Here is a 14,712-nt window from a genome sequence, read left to right as displayed (position 1 = left end):
CTTCTGTGTCCATTATTACTATAAAGAAAAACCTGTCTCAATATTATGTGGTTATTCTGATATATCAAATGTAGGTATATAATTATATACCGAAGATGTTCAGCAGGGGTGTAACGCCATCCCGTTGCGTCAGGGGGCACAATGAAGTCAGCAGCGGTTTCAGCTGAAATGTACAGCGGGGCAGAGAGCCACAAACTCCCTACACTGCAATTACTGTACTCACCGGTCAAGCAAGAAGTCGACAGACGTTGGCGTACCCATCGTAGGTGGTGCGTGACTTCGTTGTCAAGAGTGCCAGGATTGGGGGTACATTATTACAAGAAGGGGCCAATGACTAGGGATATTATTACAGGATGAGGTTTTTACAGCAAAGAGCCATGACGGGGGAATATTATTACAAATAGGAATCCAGGCTGGTGGATATTAATAAAGTATGGGGACCAAGGAGGTGGGGTATTATTAAAGAAAAAGGGCCAGGATGGGGGACATTATTTCAGGATGGGGTCCCATGTATCCGACCAAGATACTGTTGGAAGCCTAAGCCTGGGTCCTAGTTTTGCTGTATAGTGTAATATAAACGTACTACATGTACCAAATTAACACTACTATAATAATGCTCCCTATAAGCAAGAATATAACTACTATAATACTGTCCCTATGTACAAGAATATAACTACTATTATACTGCCTCCTATGTACAAGAATATAACTACTATAATACTGCCTCTATGTACAAGAGTATAACTACTATAATACTGCTCCTATGTACAAGAATATAACTACTATAATAGTGCCACTTATGTACAAGAATATACTATAATACTGCCCCCATGTACAAGAATATAACTACTATAATGTCCCAAATATACAAGAATATAACTACTATAATAGTGCCCCCTATGTACAAGACTATAATACTGCCCCCTATGTACAAGAGTATAACTGTTATAATACTGTTCCCTATGTACACTAATATAACTACTATAATACTGCTCCCTATGTACAAGAATATAACTACTATAGTACTGCCCCTGTATACAAGAATATAACTACTATAATACTGCTCCCTATGTACACTAATATACTATAATACTGCTCCCTATGTACAAGAATATAACTACTATAGTACTGCCCCTATATACAAGAATATACTATAATACTGTCTCTTGTGTACAAGAATATAACTACTAGAATACTGCTCCCTATGTACAAGAATTTAACTACTATAATACTGACCCTATGTACAAGAATATAACTACTATAGAACTGCTCCTATGTACAAGAATATACTATAATACTGCCTCTTGTGTACAAGAATATAACTACTATAATACTATCCCTATGTACAAGACTATAACTACTATAATACTGAGAAAAAAAGCGCTGGACTTATTTTTTCTAAGTTCTGAAAACTTGCTGCACAGCAGGATCCGTGCACTCCAGGAGGAGGTGAGCAGACACAACTTTTTTGTATACAATAATACTGCTCCTATGTACAAGAATATAGCTAATATAGAACTGCCCCTATGTACATGAATATAACTACTATAATACTGCCCCTATGTACAGGAATATAACTACTATAAAACTGCCCCTATGTACAAGAATATAACTACTATAGAACTGCTCCTATGTACAAGAATATAACTACTATAAAACTGCCCCTATGTACAGGAATATAACTACTATAAAACTGCCCCTATGTACAAGAATATAACTACTATAATACTGCTCCTATGTACAAGAATATAACTACTATAAAACTGCCCCTATGTACAAGAATATACTATAGAACTGCTCCTATGTACAAGAATATAACTACTATAATACTGCCCCTATGTATAAGAATATAGCTACTATAGAACTGCTCCTATGTACAAGAATATAACTACTATAATACTGCCCCTATGTACAAGAATATAACTACTATAGAACTGCTCCTATGTACAAGAATATAACTACGATAATACTGTCTCCTATGTACAAGAATATACTATAATACTGCCCCTATGTACAAGAATATACGTAACTACTATAATACTGCCCCTATGTACAAGAATATAGCTACTATAGAACTGCTCCTATGTACAAGAATATAACTACGATAATACTGCCTCCTATGTACAAGAATATAACTACTATAATACTGCCCCCTATGTACAAGAATATAACTACTATAATACTGTCCCCTATGTCAAGAATATAACTACTATAATACTGCTCCCTATGTACAAGAATATAAGTACTATAATACTGCCTCCTATGTACAAGAATATAACTACTATAATAATGCCCCTATGTACAAGAATATAACTACTATAATACTGCCCCTATCTACAAGAATATAGCTACTATAGAACTGCTCCTATGTACAAGAATATAACTACGATAATACTGCCTCCTATGTACAAGAATATAACTACTATAATACTGCCCCCTATGTACAAGAATATAACTACTATAATACTGTCCCCTATGTACAAGAATATAACTACTATAATACTGCTCCCTATGTACAAGAATATAACTACTATAATACTGTCACTATGTGCAAGTATATAACTACTATAATACTGCCCCCTATGTACAAGAATATAACTACTATAATACTGCTCCTATGTACAAGAATATAACTACTATAATACTGCTCCTATGTACAAGAATATAACTACTATAATACTGCTCCCTATGTACAAGAATATAACTACTATAATACAGCCCTCTATTTACAAGAATATGACTACTATAAGGCTGTGTGCACACACAGCGTTTTTTTAGCGGATTTGCCAACTAAATCCGCTATAAAAACACTAAAATAAGCTTCCCATTCATTTCTATGCATTTTTCACTTTTTGTGCATATTGATGCGTTTTTTACCGCAAAAAAACCGCTTCGCGGTAAAAAACGCAGCATGCTCATTAATTTCGTGGATTTTTCCACATTTCTGGCCATTTCTATGGGTCTTGAACCGCGCTGAAAAAAACGCGCGGTTTCTGGGAAGGGAGTCCGGTTTTTAAGCAGAAATTTTCTGCTACGTGTGCACATAGCCTAATACTTCCTCCTATGTACAAGAATATAGCTACTATAATACTGCCCCTATGTACAACAATATAACTACTATAATACTGCCCTCTATATACAAGAATATAACTACTATAGTACTGCCCCTATCTACAATAATAAAATCCCCAAAATTAGACCAAAAATTATAGAGGACACACCTCAAACTATATCAGACTCCAAAAAAACGGAAGCGTGAAACCAAAATATAGATAAAACAAATCTTTATTGACTACATAGTAAAAAGACGTAATAAAATTGCATTTGCATAAAGGTACTCAAAATGAACAGAATGAGCTCCAAGAGGTCTACAAGGAAAGAATTTTATATATTCTGGAAGAAGCTACTAGCGAAACGCGCATTGGGCCCTCTCCCTTCTGGTCTACACGGTAAATATGCCTCTTTTATGACGGTCAGCCTAAATTTATGTGCAGCACTATGGTCATATAGCTATTTGATAGCATACTGGGCATTTGTACCTATACACCAATCATAGTCTGTCTTCTCATCTTTGCACTCTATACCTTTCTGACTGTCATTGGTATCCTCTTGTGCACTAATACACCTTATATTTTGTTACATACCATTCGCTTGGAAGGTTTTTTTGCTAGGTTTGTAGCCATTTGGTTGTTAGCTTTATACCACATATGATCTATTTAGTTCTTATTTGGAGTTAATTCACATTTTTGCACTCTATTATGATCTGTAATCCTCAATGTGATGTGGTTATTTTACATTTTTTACCTAAGCATATGTGATTGCATATATATATAAAATTCTTTCCTTGTAGACCTCTTGGAGCTCATTCTGTTCATTTTCAGTCCCTTTATGCAAATGGAATTTTATTATGTCTTTTTACTATGTAGTCAATAAAGATATGTTTTATCTATATTTTGGTTTCACACTTCCGTTTTTTTTGGAGTCCCCTATGTACAAGAATATAACTACTATAATACTGCTCCCTAAGTACAAGAATATACTATAATACTGCTCCCTATGTACAAGAATATACTATAATATTACCCCCTATGTACAAGAATATAACTACTATAATACTGCCTCTATATACAAGAATATAACTACTATAATACTGCTCCCTATGTACAAGAATATAACTACTATAATACTGCCTTTATACACAAGGATATAACTACTATAATACTGCCCCCTATGTACAAGAATATAACTACTATAATACTACCCCCTATGTACAAGAATATAACTACTAATACTGTCCCCTGTGTACAAGAATATAACTACTATAATACTGCCTTTATACATAAGGATATAACTACTATAATACTGCCCCCTATGTACAAGAATATAACTACTATAATACTACCCCCTATGTACAAGAATATAACTACTATAATACTACCCCCTATGTACAAGAATTTAACTACTATAATACTACCCCCTATGTACAAGAATATAACTACTAATACTGTCCCCTGTGTACAAGAATATAACTACTATAATACTGCCTTTATACATAAGGATATAACTACTATAATACTGCCCCCTATGTACAAGAATATAACTACTATAATACTACCCCCTATGTACAAGAATATAACTACTATAATACTACCCCCTATGTACATGAATTTAACTACTATAATACTACCGCCTATGTACAAGAATATAACTACTATAATACTGCTCATATGTGCAAGAATATAACTACTATAATACTGCCCCTATGTGCAAGAATATAACTACTATAATACTGCTCCTATGTACAAGAATATAACTACTATAATACTGTCACTATGTGCAAGTATATAACTACTATAATACTGTCCCTATGTACAAGAATATAACTACTATAATACTGCTTCTATGTACAAGAATATAACTAATATAATACTACCCCTATGTACAAGAATATAACTGCTAGAATACTGCCCCCTATGTACAAGAATATAGCTGCTACAATACTGCCCCTATGTACAAGAATATAACTGCTAGAATACTGCCCCCCTATGTACAAGAATATAGCTGCTACAATACTGCCCCTATGTACAAGAATATACCTACTATAATACTGTCCCTATGTACAAGAATATAACTACTATAATACTGCTTCTATGTACAAGAATATAACTAATATAATACTACCCCTATATTCAAGAATATAACTGCTAGAATACTGCCCCCTATGTACAAGAATATAGCTGCTACAATACTGCCCCTATGTACAAGAATATAGCTACTATAATACTGCCTCCTATGTACAAGAATATAGCTACTATAATACTGCCCCTATGTACAAGAATATAACTACTATAATACTGCCTCCTATGTACAAGAATATAACTACTATAATACTGCCCCTATGTACAAGAATATAACTACTATAATACTGCCCCTATGTACAAGAATATAACTACTATAACGCTGACACTATGTACAAGAATAATTAAACTTTTTGCTTCCTTTGGTTATTAATGCTCCTGCTGCCTCCCTCTCTGTATAGATGTCTCGGCCTGAAGAGTCCCCGCGGCAATACCAGATAGGTAAGTTGTTGTGCCGGAGATCGTGGTATGCGTTCAGTGCTTACGCATACCGCGATCTCCTGGGCCACAATTCTCATTCCCGGATGCGTAACTCTGTGGGGTCCAGACTGCGCAAGTGCCTCGTGCTTGTGCAGTCTGTAAAGGCTTCGGACAATGTGACACCCCTAGCATTATATATATATATGTATGTATTCTATGTGTCTATATTCTTTCGTTTGTGTTTTAATCTGCCATAGGGCTCCATTATATGTCCATTTTGTAAGCCGGCGAGAAAATCTCGTCATACGGATACAATACGGATGCCTACATGCGCAAAAACGCAACCACACCTTGCCAACAGATGACAGATGGATCACTGTTCATGGAACATTTCTGCGTATTACGACCGTAAAATACGGACCGTATTTTTATACATTGTGTCTGACTCCAGCCTTTCCTGCCAAATCTCTTGCTTTTGCTCAACATGTGCGCATACCTTTAGGGTGTGTTCACACTTTTGAGGAATTTTTGGAGCAAAAACTCTCAAAATCCTCCTCAAAATCTTGGAGCTTCCGCTCAGTTTCTGCTTTCAAAACTCAGCAAAAATACTTAGTGTGCGCATATCCTAGGGCTATGGTCACTCTGACTTTTTCCAGTAGTTCAAAGATCATGAGATTTTCCTGCAGAAACTACTTTGAGATATTCTCCTTCTTTGGGGAGTTTTCGCGGGGCATTTTTGTGCAGTGTCTAGTTTGGAGAGATTTAATCCAGGATCCACTTCATAGAATCCACTTTCAAAACCTCTTCAGGACAGCAAAAAAAAAGCTAAAAAGCTCCTAAAATTCCTCATGTCAACAGCAAAGTAGATTTTCCTATAGAAATGAATTGGAAGAGTTTGAGTAGGATTTTGGAGAGGATCAGCACCAAAAAAAACTCTTTAAAAAACTCAGTGTTTTGCTTTAGCTTATGTTCACACTAACAAAAAATAAATACTCCGACTTACAAATCACCAAGAAAATGCCACAAAATAGATCTCCTTTAATGAAGATGGGAGGGAAGACTTGGGGAATGTTCACACTGTGCTTTTCTGGTGATATAGAAAGATGTATGTTTTTCAAGCAGGAGTCTTGTGTTCATGTTTTGGTCATTTTCTGAGCACTTGTTTAATTTTTTTTTCCAACAGCTTTTATGGCCCTTTTTTTTTTTTTTTTAAGAATTTTCCTGTTTTTTAAATCAATAAAACAATGAAGAAAATGTCTAAAAGAAAAAAAAAAAAAAAAAAAAGGCACAGGCACCTTCCAGACATATTTTTAGCCTTCCCTTTGAGAAGAAGAGATCACGTCACTTCTTGGAGTCTTTATAAGCCTGATGCCAATTAAAAGAACTGAGAAGCCTGAACTTGTGAATAACAAGTATATGACAATTCTTTCTAGCCTTTTGTGAACCCTTTTTGGAGTTTTTATGAGTGGACCTGCAGAGTTTTTCTTTTTTTTGGAGCGGATCTTGTCCAAAATGTTCCTCAAAAGCCCTTGGAAAATTCTTCCAATTAATTTCTATTGGAAATCCACCTTGATGTTTATATGTGGAGGTTTTTTTGTTAGTTTTTTTTTCCTTACAAAGTTTTTTTTTTTTTTTAAAAGGCCAGAAGAAAAAAACCCAAAAAGTCAGTTCTTTGAAGAGGATCATGAAGGAAACATCTCCAAAGTAGGCACTGTCCAATAAAAAGACTGCAAAGAATACTTCAGGAAAAGAAAGATCTTCAAGAAAAGAAAATGTCCTCCAAAAAAGGAGCATTTTCACAAGCGGTTTCTGCTCGAAAACTCAAGTGTGAACACAGCCTTAACATGGTGTAATATTTCCTATGACTTAGGCCTCATTCACACATTTGCTTTTCTCATGTACGAGAAAAACCGACTGATTATTTTGATCAGACCTTGATCAGAGTGTGGTCCTAGTGTCATCCGATTTTCTCTGACGTGGGGGGAAAAAAATGTTTTTTGACTTTCTTCTATTTGACAGTGAAAATTAGACCTCACTCAGTTGCCATACGAGCGCTATACGACTTGCATTGCTGATTTTGATCTGACACTTGGCATATACTTGACATATATTTCGCATGGACCACTCACTCCGTAGAAAATCATGGACATGTGAACTGCACCATAGACTGATAGCACTCATTCGTGAGGTGACTGACTGGTGCTTGTGCAAGGTTTGGCCACCAGGTGGCAGAAACGGTCTTTAGCTAATTGTTGCAACAATTTTTTTTTTTTTTTACTGCCTGATATTTTTTGCCCCTTGTATTATATCTTACATGTTTAAAAGGTTTTGTCAAGTTCTTATCCTCAGGTGTTTACTGCTCTCCGACGTCCCGGTTTCCTGTCAGGCGGAGGAATCGGTGCGCTCCTGAAGACTGGCAGTTTTGTCTGGCGTCACTTCTGAGTCGCTGGCCCAAACTGCTTGGCATCGGAGGCCTGCAGGGACACTAATGCTGGCCAGATAGAAATGCTATATGGCAACAGTTTGCATGCGCGATGCTTGTCTCTGCTTCAGCAATTCGCATAAAGACGCAGTCCCGAATGTAGAGTACATTGATGGCACCGGTTACGAGCCATGGGTTCAGCAAACCAAAAATGACTCCCCCTACATGTCCTGTGACTGCTATGTAGTGGCCACTTCTGACAGGAGCAGCCACTGACTAGTGTCACTGAGGTGCGGAGCAAGTTCCTACCATCACGCGACCGCAGGCTGCCCAGCTGCCTGTCGCCATCAGTCCCTTAAACTTCTAGTGGCTGCGTGGTCGACCATGAGGAGGACACAGGGGCTCAGGATCCCGAGCTAATAATTGGTAGAAGTCTGGTCTGGAGGCCCCACCACATTTATGTTCGGTACTGTGGGTGCCTAAATATGGAAAAACACTTCTAAGTTTTTGTAGATTTGTAAAATACAGTTAAAAAGTGCATAGAAAACTCACACAGTGCGGATTCTGCTGCAGATCTGCAGCGTTTCAGGCTCTGAGGGTCCACAGCAGATTTACCTGCGTTGTACAGCACCATTGTTTTCAATGGTAAAATGAAAAACGCTGTGCACATGCTGCGGATTTCCCCGCGGGTTCAAATCCGCAGCATGTCAATTTGTGCGGAATCCAGAGCGGTTTCACACATTATCCATTATGAGGTGTGAAACCGCAGGCTAATCTGCAGGTAAACCGCAGGCCTTTTGACCTGAGAATTTACCTGCGCATTTTTACAAATCCGGACGGAAAAATCCGTAGGACCAAAATCTAGGTGTGCAGATAGCCAAAGTGTAGGCTCCAGACATCTTACTAGGTGTGGTCGACTGTGGACACATTTCTAAACCCAGCATTGCACCCCCTCCTCGAAATATTGAGTCACTGCATTCGTATAGTCACTGGCAGAGTGAAAAGCAAGGTCTCACAGAGCTACAATCATGACAAAAAAATAAATACTTATAATGCTTGACATGCCAGTGTAAGGAGACTTATAGGCCATGCAAATTACATAAGCAAAGTGTCTCTTCACAGAGGAAGTGGACTCAGACTCTAGTGACACCTATTGGAAGTAACAGTCCTAAAAGTCAATATCGACCCTTTAACAAGCCTTGTTACATGACGTAGGATAAAAGCCAATCCTGAATCTCAATTTGCAGACACAGTGTTTTGGGGTACTGCTCCTCGTCAGTGCAAAGTGTGAGATCTGATTTAGCTGTATGAGAGTCTTCTGACTGGGGTTTAAGTGGTAACATTTCTTAGACATGTCACTCTCCACAAAGAGAAACGTTACCCTTTAGACACCAATCAGAGGCCTCTCAGCTTGTACTGGGTTAGACATTACCATAGCTGTGTTTTACATAAAACAGCACCACACCTGATCTCAGGTTGTTTGTAGTATTGCATGTAATTTCCATGTCGCAAACTATAGACAAGAGTGGCGCTGTTTTGGAAGAATTTGGCTATGTTAGAATGTATTTCTACCCCTGGACAACCAATATAAAAAAATAATTTTCCTAATGTGGATAGGGATTCCATGATTGGCCATTTTGATTAACTGTCTGATTCTTCAGACCACCCGGTCACCCACCTTCACACCTTTTCATCATTCTGCTCACTTCTGTCTTCCAGTTTTATGCATAGTCACCCACCTGTCCCTACTACTCCAGAGATAATGTATTTTTAACATCTCCGCTTGTTGTCAGTAAATGGAAACGGACCCCTAGAGCAATTGAGTCTTCTTTATAAATCTTTTAAAGTGTATCTTTCATCAGATTTATCAATATAAATTGCATGTTTTCTTATATAGCTATCTTAGACCTGGTGAAACTGGTGTATTTACTTTGAAAATCCATTTCAGAATGGCGGCACAATCATGGTATTGAAAATAAAATCAGACAGGAAAATTTTCACAAGGCAGCCATTTCCATACATTCTGACACGGAGTTTCATAATAAGTACACCTGCCTCACCAGATTTAAGAGATCTATGAAATAATCTATGAAGCTTGCATTGCAAAATCTGATAATGAGGGACCCATGTCAGGTCACGGTAATGAGCAATAGACATTGGTCTCATGCTGGCTGATTACAGCTAGTTATTGATATTAACTTTTGCTTTATATCTGTGTTGAACAGAGTTTAATGAGTGCTCCTCAGCGGCTGTGTGATGCCGCACAGCGAGGCCTAGCTGCTTCTCGCATCTTGTTAAATCTCTCCCCACTCATCCTCCTCCGTAGCATTAACCACTGCTGGATCATTGAATAAATCCAGGAAAATCTCTGTCCTCGGCCACTGATCGATGGGGGATTGTATATGGGTACAACATCAGACTGAATCTGTGGCTGTAGCCCCCATGGCTGGTGGAAAAATTCTGGAAAGATCACGGCACCTGGGATGTGCTTACAGAAATGAAGATTCCTCGATGGTATAAAATGAATATTCTTATTACAGAAACGCGTTTCGGAACCGGACTGGCTCCTTTTTCTTGGGGAAAAAACACTGTAGGAACAGACTGGCCATGAAAAGGTATTGCTGGACTTGTCTTTGAAAGAGCAACATGTGCATATAAATAGTTTGTGGTGTGTGAAATCCTGATGACAAATTCACTTTAAATATTTTTGTAATATTTGTGACCTTCTGCTGTTGCAATACAGAATAACCTTTTCAGAGTTTCGGAGTCTAGAAGCTGGATGACAGCTGCATTGGAGACCATATTGGATGCCACCCGTTGTTCCAGGATTTTAGCCTAATTATGTTTTAGGTAGTGATGAGCGAACGTTCTTAGATAAGGGGTTATCCGATCATGCTTGGGTGGTAACCGAGTGCATTTGGTGTGCTCAAATAATATGTTCAAGTCCCCGCACAGCCAGGACGAGGGGAAGGCACCCACCTGTCACTGCTTCCTGCTTCCTCAAAGGGGTGCACTTTGGGGGGGAAAAAGAGAATCAATGTGGCTGAATGTCTGCAACTGCCCAGCATCCACCTCTGGCCGCAGACATTCAGCAAAGTGACTCCCTGCACTCAACTGTATTCTCGAATACAATTGATGTCAGAGCCGCACCTCCCAGGACAGGAGGAGAAGAGCAGTATCAGGTCCCTGTCTTGCTGGGAACTCCAGCAGAATGCAGGCTACTTCTGGCCTGCGTTCTGCTGCAGATGGAGCACGTAGGGGACTTTGTGACTGACGTCACCGTATCGCACCATTTAGTGTCCACTGTTGTACAGGAAGCAAGCGGACACGGCGGCCGCAGTGCATGGGGTCCGGAATTAGGTGAGTATAATTCTTTTTTCCCCCTAATATTTTGCCAATGAATGAGGGACATATGAGTGGCTGTCTAGGGGGGGACGGCTATAGGTGACATATGAAGGGCTGTCTATGGGGGACATGTGAGGGGCTAGCTATGGGGACATATGAGGGGCTGGCTGGCCATAAGGAACATATGGTCTGGCCATGGGGGAAATATGAGGGGGATGGCTATAGGGAACATATAAGGATCTGGCCATGGGGGGCATATGAAGGGCTTGCTTTATGGGACAAATGAGGGGCTGGCTATGGGAGACATAGGAGGAGTTGGCTATAGGGAACATATGAGAGGCTGGCTATGGGGGACATAGGAGGAGTTGGCTATAGGGAACATATGAGAGGCTGGCTATGGGGGACATAGGAGGAGTTGGCTATAGGGAACATATGAGAGGCTGGCTATGGGGGACATGAGGAGCAGGCTATAGCAGAGATATTTTGGGGATTGCTATGGGGGACATATGAGGAACTGGCTATGGAGGACATATGAGGGGTTGGCTATGGGGACATAGAGGCTGGTTTTGGGGCACATATGAGGGGCCAGTTGTGAGTGACTTATGAGGGTTTGGCTGTGGGGGACATGAGGGGCTGGCTGTGGGGGACATATGAGGGACTGGCTGTGGGAACTGTCACAAGATGGACTGGCTCTGGTGGACATCATATTATATTAGAGACTGTGGGTGACATTATACCTGGGCTGTGGGGTTATACGATATTGGATATGTGGAGGGCATCATTGCATCGGGGGGGATTATACTGTGTAGGGTGCTGTTTGGGGACATCATACTGTATATTAGGAGTCTGTGGTGAACATCATAGTGTATATAGGAGGGATATTCTGGATATCACACTGTATGTGTTATGGGCTTGTGGAACGCACCAAATAATATAAGATGGTATAGAGGTGCGTTCGTAGCCCGGGGTCCACTGTGCAGATATGTTAACTGCTGCTTAGTAATGGCGGAGCACTAACTAGATACCGGCGGGATAACTGCTGACCCGGTGTGTACAGGAGCAAACTCAGTTACCTCACTGAGCCGCTGGGACGAGTGTGAGAGCCTGTTTATCCTCACAGGACTCGGCAGGAGAGCACTAGTGCTAAGACACAGGACTCTGCCCAAAGAACACAGGGTTAGAGCCCCTCTAGCTCTCAGGACCGCAGCAGCGATGCATGAACAGACACTAATAGAATTCTGTGCCCTGTTAGCAGTCACAAGATGCAGCTGCACTTAGCTTACCGCACTTTATATGTACTGAGCAGCTCTGGCGGACGCCACTAACCAGCCTAAGCTCAGGACTGGAAAGCATAGGATGCACACGGCGCCGCTCTAACAGATGCTGCAGTACCTTGCAGTAGCGTAGTGCCTAAGGTAGAGTGACGCACTCTGGCGCTAGCACGTTAGAGGTGCTGAAAGCACTGCGGCGCTAGGCAGTGCCACAACTAGGCGCTGAGACCGGACTCTAAACCCTAACAACATATGTATCAAAGGGAAGGGGTTTCATAATGAGTCATTCAGCGGTTCACAAACATCCATCATCACACACATCTCTACCAAATACAGTGCATACTAGCGCATGGCCGAGGGGCCATGCAGACCTTTTATAGCAGTGTCCTTCCAGGACCTTCCTGATAGTCCAATCCGAGCTGGAGAAGGACCTGAGCATGTGACCTCCGATCTCCAATGAGAGATCGTCCCACGGGCATGCTCAGTGGACCGAAAGGAGGACTTAGTCCCTGGAGTAGCTTGCTGCTGACCAGCATGCGTTGCTATAGCTGGACCAGAGGAGGCAGCAGCAACCAAACCCACAGTGCTGGTCTGAGCAGAGCGCCGTGATTGACGAGTCTGCTGAGCAGGTTCCTCTGCGGCTGGAGAGGAATAGGAGACCACCAAAGGAGAGGCTTGGGATTCCTGCTGTGTAGTGACAGGAACCTGATGCCTAACAGTATGGACATCTGTGGTGTCTATCAAACCATGTAGAACAATGTGAGGCGGAGGATACAGTTTGGAGAGGACGAAGTTTTGACAGTATGAGGGCATAGTGTGAAAAGGGGCACGGAATGGATATTAAGAGGGGTCAGTGTGAAATGGTGGCACTGTGTGGAGAGAGGTTACTATGGCGGGGGCAGTGTGGAGATATACAAGTGGCATGGAAAACTAGAGAGGGTGTAAGAGTTGGCCAGGGCAGTAGTCGTGGCTGAGCTTAACTGGCTTTGTATGCCCTGGCCTTCTTCTACATAAATAGGTTGCTTCTTGTTATGCATGGCACAATCTGTACTCACGGTGCTGGTGGAGTCCGGTAGCCACAGGTTTCTGCTGAATAAACATACAATCCAGAGCAAATCTTAACAACTTTTATTGCTTCAGGACACAGCACATCCAGTTCTGACACGGCATTTCGCTCACAGTTTACGCAGCACGTCCTTTCGTCTTTCCCTTCTCTTTTCCGAGTCACCTAACAATTGCACAGGACAGCATGTCCCAGACGGCCCTTCAGAGTCCTCCACGTTCAGCGTCACCTTAGTAAAGCGCTCTCCTGCCCGTTTCGCCTCGGTCAGGAAAGATTCCGCCCAGGAGATGATCCGCCACATTGTGAGCGACCCTTCTGCACACTGCTGCTGTGACCTTTTCTATGTTCTCTCTGCTTTCTTCCATTTTGTGTTGCTGCTCTGTCTGTGGGAGCCGCAGCCGTGCGATCTCCCCTGAACCCTGGATAGCTGGGCACTTACTTAAACGTTGCGGGGTATCTATTTCTTTCCCGTCTGAGCCCTGTGGGCGCTCAGCTCCTTCTGACCAAAATATAGGAAGATCCCTTCCTCTAACCTAAGTGACCCTCCTACATTAACTATCTACATTATTGAACTCCTATACTATACTATGTACACTAATATATCGCCATCTAGTGGCCAGTTACTAATACTGCACTTTACCTGTATAAAACACATATAAAGGAACATTATTTACACATTTTAGGGGGACTTACAATAATGACATTACGAAACAATGTTATAGCAGCATGAAATATACATTATATACATTTTACATTGGGACATGTTTAGAGGTTCAGGACAACTTCCCCAATCCTACTACAAGGGGAAAGCCATGGTATAGGCCGTGGTTCATAAGGGTGGACAGTGTGACTGTTATAGCTTATAGTGGCAGACAATGTGATGGGTGTATGTGACAGATAGAAGCTGCACTGCTGATTTAGAATCATCCAGCAATTATAGGGGTTAAAATGGTTATAGCAGACAGGGAGTGATTAGCTAAGCCCCAGGGAATACTGGTAAAGTTGTTATTGTGTCCTGGACATCCAAGAGTAAGGTGTGTGTTAGAGAGTCAC

The sequence above is a fragment of the Dendrobates tinctorius genome, unplaced genomic scaffold, assembly GCF_039654945.1.
Source record: "Dendrobates tinctorius isolate UK_male_01 unplaced genomic scaffold, ASM3965494v1 ptg000065l, whole genome shotgun sequence".
Classification (NCBI taxonomy): domain Eukaryota; kingdom Metazoa; phylum Chordata; class Amphibia; order Anura; family Dendrobatidae; genus Dendrobates; species Dendrobates tinctorius.
The sequence above is the reverse complement of the archived record's forward strand: the minus strand, read 5'-3'. Positions refer to the sequence as shown.